Source organism: Diadema setosum, chromosome 18, assembly GCF_964275005.1.
Source record: "Diadema setosum chromosome 18, eeDiaSeto1, whole genome shotgun sequence".
Taxonomy (NCBI): domain Eukaryota; kingdom Metazoa; phylum Echinodermata; class Echinoidea; order Diadematoida; family Diadematidae; genus Diadema; species Diadema setosum.
The window spans coordinates 9,317,795-9,339,799 of record NC_092702.1 but is presented as its reverse complement, the minus strand read 5'-3'; the positions used below and the strand labels follow the sequence as shown (position 1 = coordinate 9,339,799).

General features: G+C 37.3%; 1 protein-coding gene across 1 annotated transcript in view; it reads left to right on the top strand.

Moving 5' to 3' along the window:
• Positions 1-14,482: 14,482 nt before the first annotated feature.
• The window catches only part of LOC140242031 (glycerol-3-phosphate acyltransferase 1, mitochondrial-like), a 71,789-nt gene continuing 64,266 nt past the window's right edge, over positions 14,483-22,005 (top strand). Inside the window, exon 1 of the mRNA XM_072321781.1 lies at positions 14,483-14,572. The gene's annotated coding sequence lies outside the window, so the exon portion shown is untranslated. The remainder of the gene's footprint in view (positions 14,573-22,005) is intronic.

Here is a 22,005-nt window from a genome sequence, read left to right as displayed (position 1 = left end):
TCGCTGGGGAGGCACGAGAAATAGTAAGCGATCGATCTCCAACTTCTTCATTTTCACCAGTTCGGGCTCCGGCCTTTTCCATTTTTTATTCTCCATGCTTCTCTTTTTCACAGTGTGTGATGTGCTCATTTATCTTCGTCGGTTATACCTAAACCCTAACTTTGATATCCGCCCTAAATGTATAAAAATGTATAAAATGTCTAAAAAAATATTAAAATCAACTCTAAATCTAATACGTAAATCTTCAATGTAATAAGGACCTTAAATGTTTTAAGAACCCTCCATGTAAAACATTTTAACACTAAATGTGATAATCATGTCAACCGTACATGCAAAGTCTTTCTTAAAGCAATCTCCACATCAAGCAACGACGGAATGAGTTCAGATGATTCATGGTTCGATGATATTTGCAGTTCATTTTCACCTACTCGTGAACACCGTTCAACAAAGGTACACCGGTCAACTTTTAGTCCACTCAATCTGACTTCACTTACCGGTACTTCTCCATACACCTCTGCGATCGTTGGGGAGGCACGATAAATAGTAAGCGATCGATCTCCAACTTCTTCATTCTTACAAGTTCGGGCTCCGGCTTTTTTCATTTTTTTCTTCTCCATGCTTCTCTTTTTCACAGTGTGTGATGTGCTCATTTATCTTCGTCGGTTATACCTAAACCCCAACTCTAATATCCACCCTAAATGTATAAAAATGTATAAATTTACAAAAACTATTAAAATCCACTCTAAATCTAATGAGTAAATCTTAATTCAATGTAATAACGACCTTAAATGTGTTAAGAACCCTTAAGGAGATATGCATCCATTATTCTAAAGTCACTCTTCAAATGTTGTGTTTGCATCTGGCGACATCTGGCATTGCTTGAGCAGCCTTCAGAACTGTTCGGGCTCATCAACGTTTCCATATCTTGTCCGAGTCCGCGTCGTGTCTTTTCCGTAGATGCCACATTTCAGAGCTCCTGGAGACATCTCCCGAAGGTCCGCTTGAAGCTCTCTCTCTCTGCCTCCAGTCATCCAAACAACTCCTGGTAGAGTTCCTGGTACTTCTTCTTGTTGACAGACACATTAGGCTTCTTGACATCCATCATTGGCTTCATATTTTCAGTCCAGTCCTCGAGATGTTCATTCCTTTCGATAAGACTGCCAAACCAGGTCTTTATATCTTCGTCGGTTATACCTAAACCCTAAATGTAATATCCACCCTAAATGTATAAAAATGTATGAAATGTATAAAAAAAATTTAAAACCAACTCTAAATCTAATACGTAAATCTTAATTCAATGTAATAACGACCTTAAATGTGTTAAGAACCCTCCATGTAAAACATTTTAACACTAAATGTGATAATCATGTCAACCGTACATGCAAAGTCTTTCTTAAAGCAATCTCCACATCAAACAACGACGGAATGAGTTCAGATGATTCATGGTTCGATGATATTTGCAGTTCATTTTCACTTACTCGTGAACACCGTTCAACAAAGGTACACCGGTCAACTTTTAGTCCACTCAATCTGACTTCACTTACCGGTACTTCTCCATCGAACTCTGCGATCGCTGGGGAGGCACGAGAAATAGTAAGCGATCGATCTCCAACTTCTTCATTTTCACCAGTTCGGGCTCCGGCCTTTTCCATTTTTTATTCTCCATGCTTCTCTTTTTCACAGTGTGTGATGTGCTCATTTATCTTCGTCGGTTATACCTAAACCCTAACTTTGATATCCGCCCTAAATGTATAAAAATGTATAAAATGTCTAAAAAAATATTAAAATCAACTCTAAATCTAATACGTAAATCTTCAATGTAATAAGGACCTTAAATGTTTTAAGAACCCTCCATGTAAAACATTTTAACACTAAATGTGATAATCATGTCAACCGTACATGCAAAGTCTTTCTTAAAGCAATCTCCACATCAAGCAACGACGGAATGAGTTCAGATGATTCATGGTTCGATGATATTTGCAGTTCATTTTCACCTACTCGTGAACACCGTTCAACAAAGGTACACCGGTCAACTTTTAGTCCACTCAATCTGACTTCACTTACCGGTACTTCTCCATCGACCTCTGCGATCGCTGGGGAGGCACGAGAAATAGTAAGCGATCGATCTCCAACTTCTTCATTTTCACCAGTTCGGGCTCCGGCCTTTTCCATTTTTTATTCTCCATGCTTCTCTTTTTCACAGTGTGTGATGTGCTCATTTATCTTCGTCGGTTATACCTAAACCCTAACTTTGATATCCGCCCTAAATGTATAAAAATGTATAAAATGTCTAAAAAAATATTAAAATCAACTCTAAATCTAATACGTAAATCTTCAATGTAATAAGGACCTTAAATGTTTTAAGAACCCTCCATGTAAAACATTTTAACACTAAATGTGATAATCATGTCAACCGTACATGCAAAGTCTTTCTTAAAGCAATCTCCACATCAAGCAACGACGGAATGAGTTCAGATGATTCATGGTTCGATGATATTTGCAGTTCATTTTCACCTACTCGTGAACACCGTTCAACAAAGGTACACCGGTCAACTTTTAGTCCACTCAATCTGACTTCACTTACCGGTACTTCTCCATCGACCTCTGCGATCGCTGGGGAGGCACGAGAAATAGTAAGCGATCGATCTCCAACTTCTTCATTTTCACCAGTTCGGGCTCCGGCCTTTTCCATTTTTTATTCTCCATGCTTCTCTTTTTCACAGTGTGTGATGTGCTCATTTATCTTCGTCGGTTATACCTAAACCCTAACTTTGATATCCGCCCTAAATGTATAAAAATGTATAAAATGTCTAAAAAAATATTAAAATCAACTCTAAATCTAATACGTAAATCTTCAATGTAATAAGGACCTTAAATGTTTTAAGAACCCTCCATGTAAAACATTTTAACACTAAATGTGATAATCATGTCAACCGTACATGCAAAGTCTTTCTTAAAGCAATCTCCACATCAAGCAACGACGGAATGAGTTCAGATGATTCATGGTTCGATGATATTTGCAGTTCATTTTCACCTACTCGTGAACACCGTTCAACAAAGGTACACCGGTCAACTTTTAGTCCACTCAATCTGACTTCACTTACCGGTACTTCTCCATACACCTCTGCGATCGTTGGGGAGGCACGAGAAATAGTAAGCGATCGATCTCCAACTTCTTCATTCTTACAAGTTCGGGCTCCGGCTTTTTTCATTTTTTCTTCTCCATGCTTCTCTTTTTCACAGTGTGTGATGTGCTCATTTATCTTCGTCGGTTATACCTAAACCCCAACTCTAATATCCACCCTAAATGTATAAAAATGTATAAATTTACAAAAACTATTAAAATCCACTCTAAATCTAATGAGTAAATCTTAATTCAATGTAATAACGACCTCAAATGTGTTAAGAACCCTTAAGGAGATATGCATCCATTATTCTAAAGTCACTCTTCAAATGTTGTGTTTGCATCTGGCGACATCTGGCATTGCTTGAGCAGCCTTCAGAACTGTTCGGGCTCATCAACGTTTCCATATCTTGTCCGAGTCCGCGTCGTGTCTTTTCCGTAGATGCCACATTTCAGAGCTCCTGGAGACATCTCCCGAAGGTCCGTTTGAAGCTCTCTCTGTGCCTCCAGTCCTCCAAACAACTCCTGGTAGAGTTCCTGGTACTTCTTCTTGTTGACAGACAAATTATAGGCTTCTTGGCATCCATCAGTGGCTTCATGTTTTCAGTCCAGACCGAGATGGCTGAACTTTCTCCCGAGTCCGAGTCGCGTCTCTTCCGTATATGCCATATTTCGGACCCATATTTCATAATTCGCATTCGTAACTCTACTTGTAAATGAATACTACAGTAATTGACTATTCATTCATTCATTCATTCATTCATTCATTTTATTTAACCACGGTACTAAAATCAGCCATGGCTGTCTTTCAGTTAGTCCGTGCAATGAAAACAAGTATACGTAAGGTGATTCATCATCATAGATATAAAGCAAATAAAAACTACATAAAACTACACAAATCAATTAACATATCGTAGGCAAGACACAAAACAGGCAAGACTATCAATTAACAAAATTAAATAACATTTCCATTAAACTTAAAATCATAAATATCTTAAAATAGTTAATTAAGTAAATACTTGATAAATAAAAACAATAGAAATAAAAAATACAGAAATAATAGCTAATACACACGAAAGAAGACACTTAAAACTATTGACAACAGATTGCTGTAAAATGAATACTGCACATCCCCTCTAACTACAACCCACCCGCCCCTGCATGTATCTTCAAAACAAACTATTTTAATAGAATAAAACATAATCACAAACATAACCTGAACAATAAAAATTCCTTTACTCCAGCTAAAACGCTTTCACCATCGTCACCACAAATTGCTGACCTTAATCATCTCCTAAATTATTCCAGTTTTATCCCGTAATAAGAAATACTCCTTCGTTTTAGCTCAGTGCGAATCGGCGGTAGTATGAAATTCTGTATCGTTTGTCTTAGACTGTAATTATAACTCATATAAACAAAATGACGTCGCAAACATTGTCGTACTAAATGATGAACTACTTTATACATAAAATGAAAAACACGTTTAATCGTTCGATCTTTTTAATTTATATAATATAAGCATACTAACTCTAATATCCACCCTAAATGTAATACATTATAACTTATAAAAACAAAATGACGTCGCAAACATTGTCGTACTAAATCATGAACTACTTTATACATAAAATGAAAAACACGTTTAATCGTTCGATCTTTTTAATTTATATAGTATAAGCATATCATAAACCGTATCAGAAGAAACTGCCCAGTCTACTCCCATAACTGTTCGCACTGCCCTGTTTTCTATTCGACTGTATTGTGCAATACAAAATTCACACACTGTTGAATATCATTCTGGGAACATGATTGATTTCTCTCTCTGTGGGCAAGAGGTCTTCCCGTTCCACACCATAGCTGCCATGACGTCATCCATCGGGGGCTCCGCCTCTTCAACCTTCAACAATTCGTCGCTTTCCATTTAGCTGATAGCCATTTAGTGCCCGAATGGTACTTGAGCGTTTTGTCACCCCTAAACGTAATAACTCTAAATGTAATATTAACCCTAAAGATACCTAAACACTAACTCTAATATCCACTCTAAATGTAATACATTTGCATACAGTTTGCACCATTGCACTCACACATTCAATAATCCCTCGCTTGCGTTGCACTCCCATATGATACCATGTATATAAAACATAAAACATGATACCATGTACATAAAACTCATAAAAACAAAATGACGTCGCAAACATTGTCGTACTAAATCATGAACTACTTTATACATAAAATGAAAAACACGTTTAATCGTTCGATCTTTTTAATTTATATAATATAAGCATATCATAAACCGTATCAGAAGAAACTGCCCAGTCTACTCCCATAACTGTTCGCACTGCCCTGTTTTCTATTCGACTGTATTGTGCAATATAAAATTCACACACTGTTGAATATCATTCTGGGAACATGATTGATTTCTCTCTCTGTGGGCAAGAGGTCTTCCCGTTCCACATTGACATCATCCATCGGGGGCTCCGCCTCTTCAACCTTCAACAATTCGTCGCTTTCCATTTAGCTGGTAGCCATTTAGTGCCCGAATGGTACTTGAGCGTTTTGTCACCCCTAAACGTAATAACTCTAAATGTAATATTAACCCTAAAGATACCTAAACACTAACTCTAATATCCACCCTAAATGTAATACATTATAACTTATAAAAACAAAATGACGTCGCAAACATTGTCGTACTAAATCATGAACTACTTTATACATAAAATGAAAAACACGTTTAATCGTTCGATCTTTTTAATTTATATAATATAAGCATATCATAAACCGTATCAGAAGAAACTGCCCAGTCTACTCCCATAACTGTTCGCACTGCCCTGTTTTCTATTCGACTGTATTGTGCAATACAAAATTCACACACTGTTGAATATCATTCTGGGAACATGATTGATTTCTCTCTCTGTGGGCAAGAGGTCTTCCCGTTCCACACCATAGCTGCCATGACGTCATCCATCGGGGGCTCCGCCTCTTCAACCTTCAACAATTCGTCGCTTTCCATTTAGCTGGTAGCCATTTAGTGCCCGAATGGTACTTGAGCGTTTTGTCACCCCTAAACGTAATAACTCTAAATGTAATATTAACCCTAAAGATACCTAAACACTAACTCTAATATCCACCCTAAATGTAATACATTATAACTTATAAAAACAAAATGACGTCGCAAACATTGTCGTACTAAATCATGAACTACTTTATACATAAAATGAAAAACACGTTTAATCGTTCGATCTTTTTAATTTATATAATATAAGCATATCATAAACCGTATCAGAAGAAACTGCCCAGTCTACTCCCATAACTGTTCGCACTGCCCTGTTTTCTATTCGACTGTATTGTGCAATACAAAATTCACACACTGTTGAATATCATTCTGGGAACATGATTGATTTCTCTCTCTGTGGGCAAGAGGTCTTCCCGTTCCACATTGACTAGTCAACACCATAGCTGCCATGACATCATTCATCGGGGGCTCCGCCTCTTCAACCTTCCGTCATCTGGCATTTGTCGCTTTCCATTCAGTTTCTATCCATTCAGGGCTTGGATGGCACTCGGTGTTTCGTCACCCCTAAATGTAATAACAACTCTCCTCAATCCACCTCCTCTGCAGACTGTTCTAATTTGCTCACACGGTAAATAAACTCATTTGTCTCCCCAGCTGTGGGCTTCCTTCCCAATTCCAACTTATCTCCTTCGCTTAATGTTGCAGGCGCCAACGGATGCACTCTCTTATCATTGACATAAACACCAAACTCCAGATGGAAGGCAAAAGGGTCTTATGTCCTGGAGTCATTTAATACCTTGTTGTCGATCACAGTCCAGCTCCCGTTCTCGAGCTGCTTGAAGATGCAGTGTTTGCGGGAAAGATTCAGTGCATTCTTGGCTGCCACCATCTGGATAGTGACATCTGTAGCTCTCCCAATAGATACCTCATCACCATTCTTCAGAGGAATTATGTTGTACTTCTACGTCGTAGCTGTGTCCACCTTTTGTAAACACCACTGCGCTCCCTATCCCGCCATGTTTTCCGTGTCTTTTCAGTAGATGCCACATGTCAGAGCTCCTGGAGCCATCTCCCGAAGGTCCACTTGAAGCTCTCTCTACGTCCAGTCCTCCAAACAACTCCTGGTAGAGTTCCTGGTTCTTCTTCTTTTTTTTTTTTCTTTATCCTCCTTCGAGGGACTTTATTTCATTTCAAATATCTAAAAAGGTTCACAGAAGACATACAGAGAACAAGATATACGAACATAGAACAATAAATTGTCAAAATCATAATCATCACATGAATTTCGATTCCTCTGGAAATTACATACTTCAAATATATCCAAAATACTACATAAGTGTGACATTACCTCAACATATCAATTTCCGCATCCACAGTTAATCAAATATCATTTATGTGATTCAACTTCTGTTCTAATTCATGGAGTTGCCTTTTCGTGAAATTAAGTAAGTTTTTTTTTACTATAAATTTTAAATTCATATTGAGCTCTGTTCTAAAGTTAATCAATAATGCGGATACATTCGTTGCTTTTGCGGTATAATTGCTAAGTATATACAAACGAAAGATCGTGTATTGGGCCAAAACTAATATCAAATTTAACAACATCAAAGATTTATCTCTTACATCTATTCCTGTTAATATCATTCGTTCATTTACAGTGATATCAATATGAAAATAAGCGCATATAAAATTTGATATTTTTTCCCAATATAACTTCGTATCTGGGCAATGTAACAAGACATGCCAGATCGATTCAACTTCGTTGCATTTCTTACAAATCATATCAGACATAATTCTCCATTTCACTAAATTTTCTTTAAATGGCAAAATTCTATGTAATAACTTAAAACTATATTGCTTTATTTTATTATTAAATAATTTTCCAAACTTGAAATCAAATAACACCTTCCAATCAAAATCTGGAGGTATATATAATGTCTTTGTCCAAAAGTATATTACACTTAGGTCGGATTTCTTTTCATCCAGCAGTAACGAATAAAACTGTTTTGTCTTTAAAACTATCAACTCAATTATATCTCCAGTATTTATTTGAAACAATTCTTTATTAAACAAAACATCTCTGGTACATTGCCTTTTACACAAATAATCAAACCACACCTGTGGCAGTGCCTTTTTAATTCTTTCATATTGAAACAATATTAATAAAGAAGTCAAATTCATTGTCTCATATATTTGTTCATGATTTTTCCATGATTCATTTTCTATCAATTGTTTAACATGAATGATACCTTTTTCAATCCAGTATCTGTTAAATAAAACTTCATTCATATACTTGATGTTTGTATTATTCCAAATGATTTCATTTGATATATCAGTCACCTGCAATATATTTGTATAATGTGTTTTTGCCCATGTAGAAAGAAGATCCGAATAAAATACCGGTAATTTATATCTTTTACACAATAAAATCATATCTGTTGCTGAACAATTATAATGTAAACATAGATAAACCCCTCCGATTCTATTTAACCAAAATTTACACATATATTTCCAGGATTTATCACTAGTATCTAATAATTTCGGCAACCAAGAAAGCCTAAGTGAATTCATTTTTGCATCTAAATCAATCATTCCTAACCCACCTTGTAAAACACCATTCATTACAACCGCTCTTTTAACTTTATCTCTTTTAGAATTCCACAGAAATGAAAATAATATCTTATTCAACTGTTTTACATATTTCTGAGGAATTCTATAACAAGGTTCTGGTTCTTCTTCTTAATGACATACACATTGGGCTTCTTGACATCCATCAATGGCTTCATGTTTTCAGTCAATCTCCACATCAAACAACGACGGAATTATGCAATCCAGTTGATTCATGCTCCAATTCTTTGCAGTTATTGGGCTTCTTGACATCCATCAGTGGCTTCATGTTTTCAGTCAATCTTCACATCAAACTATATGATTATGGTTTTCTAATATGCAATTTCTTTTGCTTTTGTACACATGTAGATGCTGTAATCATTGGCTGACAATAAACCAAGTGTCAGCTAAAAAGTAAGAACTTATTGATGATTACAGCATAAAAAATTCATTTTCCCAGCCACGATGACAGATGTTGATAGATCGACAGGCGGAAGATGCTACTGGGTATTAGCCAGTTCATGTAATTGAAAATCCCATACGAAATCTCGTTCGTAAGCCGCAAGTTGAGAGGTAATCTTCGCCGAATGTCCGTAGTTCTTTCAATTCCGTATGCATCTCACAGAATTTGATGGGGTATGCCTGTACAAGGACCGCATCATCATCCCCCATCACTTCGAGACCAGGTACTCCAGGCATTACATTCAGCCCACCAGAGTGTCACCATGATTGTGCTCACGGGCGGAGTCCTCATTCTTCTGGCCGGGCATGACTCCTGCCATCACTAAGATGCGGGCACGCTGCTTGTCCTGCAACAGGATGGCACCTTCACAACCAGCTGACAAACAACGACGGAATTACTGTGGTTCAGATGATTCATGCTCCAATTCTTTGCAGTTATTGGGCTTCTTGACATCCATCAGTGGCTTGATGTTTTCAGTCAATTATTATTTAATATAAACCCTATAAAAATTCAAAAGTGGCTAAATTCTGCCCAGTTCCATCCCACATGAAACCTATACCAGCAACACACGTGTCACTCTGAAGTCGTTGTACTAGACAAGCTACTCTTCATAACGCTGCTCGACTTACCAGTTTCTGTGTTTGCAAACGATGTCCAGCATAAGATTGAGGATGCGAGTCGTTCTTGACACAGTTGTGCTGGAGTGATGTCTGAAACCTGAAATACAAAGAGGGTAAAAAATAACAAAGTGTAATATCCACTCTAAATCTAATACTTTTTCAAATTATGTAATAACGACCCATAATGTTTCACACATTAACCCAAAATATATGGAATGCCAACTCTAAATGTAATGAAGACACTATATACCTAATTATTATCTAATATAAACCCTATAAAAATTCAAAACATCTTGACCTAACTTTGATATCCACTGTAAATTTAATACGTACATTTGAAGTAAATGTAATAACGGCTTGAAATGTTCAACACATAAACCCTAAATGTTTTAAGAACCCTCAATGTAATGCATTTCAACACGTCATGTGATAATCATGTCAACCCGATACATGCAATGCGGAAGCCCGTTTGACTGGACCATGTTTGCACACAAAAAAAAATCTGAGTCAAATGACTCGGTAGCCTATAATCCTATTCCTAACCTATTCCTAACCTATTCCTAACTTATTCAGAAGATTTGACCTAAAATGTGTCAACAGACTCGCGTAATTATTTGTGAATATTTGTGTTGCCTTGGTTGACTCTGACAGCGCGGAACGAATTCACGTGTCATGTTCACATATTATTTGCAGCTATCGAAATTTTAAATCATAAAACTTTCTGAACTCTTTGGGCTCATTAATGCTCATCAACGTTTCCATATCTTGTCCGAGTCCGCATCGTGTCTTTTCCGTAGATGCCACATGTCAGAGCTCCTGGAGATATCTCCCGAAGGTCCACTTGAAGCTCTCTCTACGTCCAGTCCTCCAAACAACTCGGAATTAATGTACTTCAGTTGATTCATGCTCCAATTCTTTGCAGTTATTGGGCTTCTTGACATCCATCAGTGGCTTCATGTTTTCAGTCAATCTCCACATCAAACAACGACGGAATTACTGTAGTTCAGATGATTCATGCTCCAATTTTAGTGTAGGTCCATGCTCTGGGTAACGACAGCAGGCATTGCTCGAGCAACCTTCTGAACTCTTTGAGCTCATTAATGCTCATCAACGTTTCCATATCTTGTCCGAGTCCGCGTCGTGGCTTTTCCGTAGATGCCATATTTCAGAGCTCCTCATCAAGGAGACATCTCCCGAAGGTCCGCTTGAAGCTCTCTCTCTCTCTGCCTCCAGTCATCCAAACAAGTCCTGGTAGAGTTCCTGGTACTTCTTCTTGATGACAGACAAATTAGGCCTCTTGACATCCATCAGTGGTTTCATATTTTCAGTCCAGTGCGAGGTGTCCATTCCTTCCGATAAGACTTTCAACTCACTGAATTACTGGATAGCATCTACCTGAGTATACTGACGTAAATCTGTTGTTGACGTCCAAGCAATCGTCTCCAAACGAAGTTTGATGAGAGGCTTCGTCCAGCTTTTAACTTAAGAGTTAGGTAACGCCAAATGTAACATTAACCTGAAATGTACCTAAACCCTAACTGCAATATCCACCCTAAATGTGTAAAAATGTATAAAATGTATAAAAAAAATTACATTCCACTCTAAATCTACACCTCCCTGACTCAACTCAATCTGCCTTTCGTCGATGGGCACTCGTCAAGAAGAAGTGGGGCAAAAATCGTGCGACCATTATATACACTAACATGCATGCACACAGAGGGGGGAAGAGGGAGAGAAAGCTACGAAAAGGTGTATAGTAGCATAATGAAGAGGAGATTGAGAAGAGAGGGGCATATGTGTGCTCCCTCCCTCTCTATCTCTCTCTTCCTCTCCCTCTCCCCCCCCCCCTTTCTCTCTCTTTGTTTTGTTTATACAGTATTACTCATCAGGCCTCTCTCCCGCGAGTGATCAAGACAAGGACTCTTGGATAAACTTCGTCGTTTTGTATCTGTCTTTCAACGCGGTGAAGTCGTATAAGTACTGAAGTGTTCGGAGCAGCTATACATAAGAGTCAGCCACCGTGATTTTGGAGAGACGTGCTAATGCACTTTCATCAGAAGGGTTCCAGATATTATGATTGTGATGATAGGTGCATATGCAATCAGTAAGAAGACATTTTAGTATTCTATTCCTTTGATGTTCATAATGTGTGATTGTGGCAGTATACGAGTAAGTTGTATCAGGCAGTTTTCTTATCATCATCCCTGTCTTGCCGTCGGTGATTATGTTCCGAGGAGACTACGTTTATGGCATCACGGAATTCCTTCCTATACCGAGCAGAACCGTAAAAGTGAAAACAGAAAACAAATTAAGTCAAAAATGTTATGAAAAAATCCTTCCGGACAATTTTTCTCTCTGCAGATTCTAGGCAGAAAAATTCCTCTGTCCAGATGATTTTTTAATCATTTTACAGTTCTCCTGCTCCGTATACGTTGGGGGGGGGGGGGGGGGGGTTGTATGTGAAAGACGCTATCCCCGACGACCATATACAGTCCCTGTTTTGTTTCCGTAACTACAGTTTTGCCTATTATTGAAAGCCTTTTTTCAACATGAAGACCAAGCCCTCATTCACCCCTTGATTGTATGTTCATCAGTAAATGGTGTTGTGTGTTTAATTGCTTGTATCAGTGTCAACCGAATCGTGCTTTTTAAAACAAGTGTAGTTGGGATTTGACGCTTGAAGTCAGAGGACATTATATTACTATGATATAAAACACTTTTATACTTAAATATATGGATGGTGTATCAGTAGTCATTCTTATCACGCAAGTCATTCTTCAGCAAACCTCATTACAACCCGATTCCAATACACAACAGTGGTTAGTGTTTGAGATCAACACATTATACGCGATGAAAAAGGCATTTTAGGTGATATAGTGATATTTTGCATTGATAAGCTTTATTATCTGACAGACAAGTTTAGTTCCAGAAGTGAAGGAAATAGTTCTACATTCACATTAGTATAGTTATACCCTAATATTGCAAAATGTATTTTTATGATTTTTTTTCTAAAAATATATTTTATCTCAGCAAATTAGTGTTTCGATGACAGTCTGCCAGTGGAAGCTTGCAAAGTCAGACAGATATCACTGAGGGTATAAGCACAGACAGCAGACCACCCCGGTGGAAGATTGCACAATATTCATCGCCTGGGGGAGGATGGACTGCCCTCCCTAGCTCATCACTCCTGCTGTCAGGCCCTGGCTGAGAGACGCATCCTTCAACGCGAGACGACAGATCTAAAGCAAGAAGGACAAGTTTGGATAGGCAGAGTTAAACATATTTCAATTAGAGTGCATTTAAACGGTGTTGCATAGCATTATTCATGTCTTCCTAAAGTAATGTTCTTATGAAGAGTGAAGCTAGATAGTATAGTTATTTATGATTCTATTTAATGATAACCAAAGGTTGAGACACGGCCATACCCCTAAGCTTTGTATTTGTTGGTGATTATCAATGGAGATTACTATGAAACGTTATTTGATTAGTCACAAGTCCTTTTCTGAAATTACAAAGACATATTTTTTTTTCTTGACTTGTAGTAGTAGGCCTACAAGCTAGTGCAGATTTCAATATTATTGTTCTTCACGACCTCCCTACTACAATGACAATATTATAATTTAAAAATAAGAGTGGATCGAGCTGTAATCAATGTTTCCCGTTTTATATGACCCATCTTGTAAAATAAAAAGAGATAAAGGTAATTAGTACAACAGTGTTGAGCAACTTTGTACTTGGGGCAGCCACAACTCTAAAAAAGACACAGTATTTTCAAAACCATGTTCGTACCAAGGGAAAGCAGAGGAATAGGTCAAGAGGAGGGAGAACTAGAAGGGGAGGAGAGAAAAAACAGAATGAACGACGAAACATCTTGGTTGCTAACTCAAATTGATACTTTGGCTACACACTCAGTACTGCTGGCCAGTATTAAGTGCGAGAGATGCACAGCGAGAGCAATCCACCATGCAAGCTCGCAACACCACAAGCACGCCGATGCGAGGGGCCCGGGGGACCATACAGCGAGCGACATGGCTGAACTAGCTGCGGCTAGCCCGAACGCGAAGAAATGACACGGTGCCTCGTACGTGGTAGCTTTGCCCGTGAAATTCGACTTAAACATATGAATTATTTTCAGTTTGAGCACATAAAGATGTAGTTCAACTGTAAGCAACTCATGTCGTGTAAAGTTTTGTTCTTCGAATGGTTACTTTCTATCCAAATTGATGATTTTTCTAGATTCGGTCAATCGTAAACACGTCCGTACAGCGTAGTATACAACTGATGCACCTAAACCAATATGCGGATATACGTACGTACGTGCGCACTAGTTCCCCCACTTTGCAGAAAAATGAACAAACGACTTCGAACAAGATCAATACCTGTCAATGAGCCATCACGTCGCTTCTAACTACGCCCACAAAGTCACGTGAATTGGCCAAATCTGAACACCTATCTCGACACGTCGCACGCGCGGAATTCGAATTGATTTGCCGATCATTTGGGTTACAAACTGGTGTCATTTCAACACGGAAATTGAGCCTTTTGGGGGAATTTTACGGTGAAAAAGACGAATTTGGGCAGTTGGAACGCCGTTCTGTACACAGGTATGGTAACATTTCTGTGAAAAGATTGCGTTTTGAAATCTTACCGGACACCCTAGCAAAGGCAAAGGATCGGGATCAGGAGTGACTCGAAGTGATTTTTTAAAAAAAAATTAAATTCATGTGTGCAAGCAGTCCAAAAACAGGGTAAGTAACAATGTCAATTAACCAATTTCACTCAAAAAAAAAAAATAAATCTTAAAGGAGAAGTCCGGACGATTTTGAATAAATTTCACCATAATCTACATAGTGTTAGAATTACACATGTAGACTGGTAGATATCTAAATCAAGGACCATAATGACCAACGTTAAGATTCATTGAAAAATACCCTCCCAACTCGTCACAATCGATTTTTTAGCATCTGTAATTTTGAATCGTAACTGTTCAATTTCTGTACGCCGGCGAGAAAGATCACGTGACATATTAGCATCACATTGCTTTTTGTTTGGAGCGTCAACTGGCTCGGGGAGCCCTGCTTGAGCAACGCCAACAGCGACATGGGCCGAGCAAGCGGTAGCGTTCCGCGTGGTTCCGGCCACGCAGCGGATGCACGCGGCATGATCAAAAATGCCGATGTGTGAGCGTTTGGGTGTTTTAATAAACCGGATGATGGCCAGAAGAAGAGTTTTTTGCCATTCTGAACCCAGAAAATGAGCGGGAAAGGTGTGCAAGATGGCTCTCCAATATTTTAATTGACAAGTTTGTCGTCAAAACTTACCAATACTATTCGATGCCATCGGCGGCGTAACTGCAACCAGCAGCCCCATACGCATAACGTAATGGGGCTGCGCACTGTAGCATTCAGGATTATGATAAGGTAGTATCACGGATAAATACACTGTATCAACTTAAAATCGAAAAATTTCTTCAATTTGAAGACTTACCAGTGAAGTCAAAGTATTGACAACAGGCTTCGGGCAACGCTTGGTTCTGCCAATAGTCCCTTTCTGTTCGAATTAATGACTTAATGTGACTCGGTCGAGAGGAACCTGGGAGAGCTATGTACACTGAATTGACGGCCAGCGCATAACCGGAGATGTGTGCGCACAGAGATGTCTCTTTGTGTGTGCGCCTGTGCTGGCCGTCAATAATTCAGTGTAGCTCTCCAAACCCAAGGTTCCTCTTGACTGAGTCACATTAAGTCATCAATTTGAACAGAAAAGGACTTTTGGCAGAACCAAACGCTGCCCAAAGCCTGTTGTCAATACTTCAACTTTACTGTTAAGTCTTCAAATTGAAGAAATATTTTGATTTTAAGTTGATACTTATCTGCGATGCTACCCGATCATGATCCTGAATGCTACAGTACGCAGTCCCATTACGCTATGTGTATGGGGCTGCTGGTCGCAGTTACCGGCAGCGGCAGTACTAATATGGCGTTTCTTCCGCGGTTCAAGTTATACTGTCATAATTTACCACCGTCAGACATACTCGACAGTCTCGGACAACAAGAGAGGCAATAATTCTGTAATTGACAGACTGATTTGAGAGTTTTTACACTCAGAAGTCGAAAAAAACGATCGCGGATTGTGAAAGCATCTGGCAGCAGCAGGTACGTAAATGTATGCCTGATCACTCTGATGACAACAATAGCCAATGAATTGTAAGTGATTGGATGGACACTAATAAGTATGGCAGTATTACAATACATATAATATTTCAATAAAATGAAAATGTTATAACATTGCAACTATTTTACATTAATCTTTGACGGATTTTATATAGATATATACCAAAGATCATTTGAATAAAGAAATACAGCATTTGGCAACAGCACTCCTAAAACAGTGTACGGACTCCTGCGGTAGCGCCAACTAGGCAGACCTCGGCAGGCATGCAGATACCACGCCGCAGTCAGCAGTGCAATGGGAGATCGATGCATAGCTGGGCTGCGCTCATGGTGCTCTGCTTAGGAAAGTGAGTCTGTGACGTCACGTGCAATGCATACTGGAACAGATAGTACGAAGGGCTGCTCGTGACGGATTCGAACATGAAGAATTACCTTATAATTTATTTTTAAAAATCATAGTAAATGTATCTGATGGTCTTTTCTAGTCGGGAAAAGGGTAATAGGTTCATGAAATATTTTTCTTTACACGGGAAACGGCTGATAATCGTCCGGACTTCCCCTTTAAACCTGGTTTACATCCTCTAGAAAATTTATGAATGCTAATTGTGAATGACTGACATGGCATATAAGCTCTGTGTTCGTATCATGACATGAAGAGTATCGGTACATACTGTACTAACAAAAGATGTATGGGCATGATGAAACCACAATGGAAAACACAAATGATGCAAGGCAGTCTCTCGCTGGTGTTATGTGCAAAGTAGCACGTTGCACAACAAAGGCTGATTCAGTTACCAGTGCCAAACTGGGTCACTGTAAACACAGTCAGCTGGAGTGTGAAGGTGACTTTCATATCAAACTGCTGCTGTGCATTGAAATGCATAGTAGTAAAAAGGTCACCTTGTCCCAGCAACTAATACTGTTATGGGTATACCCATTTGTTATGACTGTGTCCCACTTTTTTTGACTGAAGATAGTATGAATTAGTTGTGCTTACAGCCTGTCTGTACACTTGATAGCGATTCAGTATTTGTGTACAATTGCTATGTCAATGATGTATAGCTAAAGCCAGGATGTGAGCTGTGTACATATATGGTACAAAGCATTCTGTAGTTTTTAAAGGGACTGTACAGTACTGGTTGAGGTGGGAATTAAGGTTTATAACATTCTTAAGTGAGTTAATGAGAAACCTCGTATGAAATATGAAAGAACATGTAATTTTAAGAAGGATTTAACGTTTATTTGATGAAAATTGGTTTTCAAATGGCTGAGATATCCAAGAAAGTGATAATCATAAAAGGCGACAGGCCACGCCTTTTATTAGGATCTCTTTCTTTCACCTTGTTTTTGGCTATCTCAGCCATTTCAAAGCCGATTTTCATCAAATAAGCTTTTCATACCCCTTAGAATTGCATGCTCTTTGACATCTCATAGAGTGGTTTCTGAATATCTTGCAAGACGTTAAAAGCTAAATCCTCACCTCAACCAGAACTGTACAGTCCCTTTAAAGTTGGTATGCATATATGCATGGAATCTTTTAATAAGTACATTGTATAAAAAATTGTACTTGATAGTCAAAAGAATCTGTAAGTTTAGCATATGATGCAGATACTTCATACACTGTATAAAGGCTGAGACAGGAAACCCATGTGTTTGTGTGTGTGAAGGAGGATGAAATCAATGCATTTCATGGGCCGTTCTCCACAAAAGGGCACCAACAGGGTTGGACAAACTATAAAATTTCGACATTAAAAAAGTCGTGAAACTCATTTGAATTCAGAAACTTTAATACTTTGAGAACACATAACAACCAACGGGTGATTTTTGACACCAACACATTTTTCAAGAAATAGCATTGAACTTGAACACATTTTTTCATAGTTTTTACCACCCGTCAGATACGTTACCATTAGGCTTTAGACAAGAAAATGGCTGTGGAAGTATCATCTGTGGACCATTAATGTAAATATCTATTTCAATGTAAACGTAACTAATATGCGCACATGATTAAAAAGTAATTCTTGAACTTTGATCAGTCCAGATGTAAAAAACGATTGACGTTTGAAGCCTGTCAGTCAAAATCAGCTCAAAAATATATATATATTTTCGTAGAAAATACACAACCATAAATTGCAATTAATATCTCTAATACACTTTGATCTTATATTGCTTTGAAACAGTAATAAAAATCATACATAAGTACTGAAATTATCAAAGAAAGCTAACTGCAAGCAAACTTTATAGCAGATTTCATACATTTTGAATCACAAGGAAAGAGAAAAATGGTAACGTATCTGACATACTTCGATTCCACAAAATTTCGTTACTGTGATTTCTATCTCAAGATGACGATAAACTCAATCTTGCATTATATCTTACACCCAAATGAATTTTCAACCTTGAACATTCATTAATGTTATTTATAACCCTAGTTAATATAGTCTTAACACTGCTCAGTAATACAAAGTCATATATTCATCAATAGCATTATGTGCATGCATTAAACAAAATCAACGTAATAACATAATCATGTTCTGTTTGAAATGTATGACTGAAATTTGATTCAAAATGTATAATAGTCCATTCCCTTCTATTAAAGGTCCAGTTTACCTTTGGGAGTAGTGATTTCAAAAATTTTCAAGATATCATATTTGATGCATATGTGTAGGTCTGTTGTATCATAAAACATCCTACCATATGAAATATTTGCAATAAAACCTAAAATATAAGGAGATATCAGGGTTTTTCTCAATAAACCGTAACTGTATACGGTTTAGTCTGGAAATTTTTTTATTATAACTATTGTTCACATTTTGTGTATTTAACAACACTTAACATCGATTATATGGATTCAAATTTTGACAGTGGTTGTTTCTATCCCTAACTCACATTTTAGAACTATTTTATAGCACTAATGCTTTCATCTGCAAATGGTAAATTATGCCTTTAACTCATTGATTACATATCTGACATTCCTAAGGGGGAACAATATCATCAAAATTCATGCATACCTATACGAGTGCAAAGAAGATATATACGGTAATGTCGATATGGTAACGTATCTGACAGACATCTATACCATACGAAATTTTGTTACTGTGACTTATAAAGTAACATGATGATAAACTCACCCTTGCATATTGTCTTACATCAAAATGTTATAGCCACCTAGAACATATAACCCCGGATAATCTAGTTGACATAGTTCTGTTAGTGAAATTATTAGTTGATAACATACACAAACAAAGTTATCTCGAAACGTAATTATAATTCTGTTTCAAATATAATGACCGAAACTTTTGATTTCTAATAGACAATGTACAGCCAATTATGTAGCTCTGTCCCTCTGTTAACTCATAATTAGATATGCAACATCATTCATTTTGGAACAACATGATGGAATTGATTAGCTCCGAGTGTACAGACAAATATATAACTTCCAACGTATAAAGGTAACGTATTTGACTGCTGACAGTTTAATCTTATAAATACAATGTTATTTCACTTGGGCCACTTGTGTTTCGGCTCTGCTCCTAACAAAAAGACCCAAAAGAACTTTCTAAAATAGTATAAAAGATTTCATTCCCAGCAAGTAGTCATGTTGCATATAGGTGTCAGAAGCTTTGTATAATGTATTAATGTATTTCCACATGTCCTGTCATGAAATTTGTTTTAAAAAGAAGCCACGGAGCAATACTTTAGGTAATGGTGGTAATAACGTAACCGACACAACTCTCAAGTAAAACTTCTTTGCATTAACACATCTGATTCATCATCCACTCAAATATTTTGGTATATTTATTAAAGCTTACACTATATTGACGTATTCCACATTTTCATATTTTTGTACATTCATAGAGAGCCAAGACAAAACAACTAGATTAAGGAATCGTAAATATTCTCCTTCCACGTACATCAGTTGACAATTAACATTACGTTGTCCCTGTACAATAATGTGGCAAGTATTTAAGGAAAAATCCGGGTCAGAAATTAATATGATTAAAGAACGAAGAGGAACAAAAAATACATACCGAGTAACAAGTAGAGAAGATAATATATTATATTTCTAAATTTCACATTTTCAGAAAACATTTCTTGACCAGTCTTTATGAATATTCTAATGAGCAAGTTGTTGATGTCATCCGCTCATAATTTGTCATTATATGTTATACATGATATTTTGGAAATTCTTACTTTTTTTTTTGCAGAATACAGGCAAAAACCATACGCTTATATTAAGATATGTCATACATTCTGGATTAACAGAAGGAAAGCTTTATCCTGTATGATATCTGATATATGACATTTTGAGGATGTCTGAAAATAAAATGTGTAGAAAAATGTGAGGAGATTACGTCATTAATTTGTTCATTTCAAAAAAGAAATGTTTTCCAAAAAAAAAAAATGAAATTTAAACACGTCATTATTTTCCTTTTTCCCGAGTCGACATGTCGTGATCAGAAACAGAAAAGCGATATTGGATTTTCCGCTCCTTTGCTAGAAATGTGGGATCAATCTTTTTCTTTCTCTCTCTGTAGGCCTTCTGTATACCTCAGCAAGCGTTTTACACATGCCTTTTTCTTTCTAATATACACGAGAGACAGATAGAGAGGGAAAATATCAGCATGGGAGTTATATAATCAATGTACATTGTTATATTATATAGCCGTTGTGTACGTAAGAACAGGACATTATCATCCAATAAGATTCGTTACGAGTCGGGTAAGATACGTTACCGTGCCAATGCTGGGTAATATTCTAACGTACATGCGAGCTATCACAACACATGAAACAATATCATGCATACGCAATATGTATAACTGTTCCATCAACATTAAATAACTCGTAAATGTGTCATTGTGAGTAGTCATATAGATAAATATTCAAAAATGAAAATTCTTACCAACCACGTAGCTGGGACGAATAACAAACGGCGAGAAGCCTTATATACATCTCCCTCAGACTCTCCGTACTAAATGTAATGCAACATCACGCTCAAAGTGGCCGCCATGCTTTGAAGAGCGGAGAACCATTTACAAAATTAAAGAATGAGCGCAAAGAGCGTTGCGCCTAGTTGATGCACTTTGCACAGATATATTTATATATACATATCTGTGACTTTATGCGGTAACGTATATGACGGTAACGTATTTGACGGTAACGTATTTGACGGCCTTAATGGTCAACCTTATGTTTTCACGAAATAACAACCTTTTCTTTCATAACTCCCGTGTATGAATACAAGCAATGTATGGTGCTTTAAAGAAAAATGCATTATAACTTTGTCAACAAAGTATTTTTTCTGTAATAGAGCAAAGTTTCAGTAACGTATCTTATTTTCGCTTATCGTAACATACACAATTGCAAACTTTGTGTCTGAATATATTTATTATTATAGAGTTTCAGAACACACTGTTTGTATTTATATAATCTTGAAATGGACTTCATTCACTACACCGAAATACATACCACTGCTTTATTGTCTTCAAATTTTTTATGGCGTCATACAAAAAGTAACGTATCTTACAAAGATTTGGAGACACCTTCGCTAAGATCGCAGAAAAAAATATACCAATCTTTTTTCGCTAAGCATTATGCTTTTTTATTTAGGCACTGAAGGCACTATAAATTAGTGAGCAAAACATAAAGTTCTGATATTACAGTAAAGAGCGGGAGCGTGAAATATAATCACAGAGTTCGCTGGAGACATGGGTAAAATCAACATATACATATGTCATGCTGTCGAATATAATTTTTTCATGAGGTGCTGTGACCTGAATTGATTTTAATTTTACTCATTATATTCTCTAGTATAAATAAAAGTTAAAAAAATGGTTTCCTGATGAAAAAATCGTGCTTTATGGCCTACAGAAGGGTGGAGACACAAAAATGCCCTTTGGCGCCACTTTTCGGAGAATGGCCCTCATAAGGTTGGATATATATACAGTCAAACCTGCCTTAGCAGCCACCTGTCTTTAGCGACCACCTGTCTATAATGGCCACTGAAA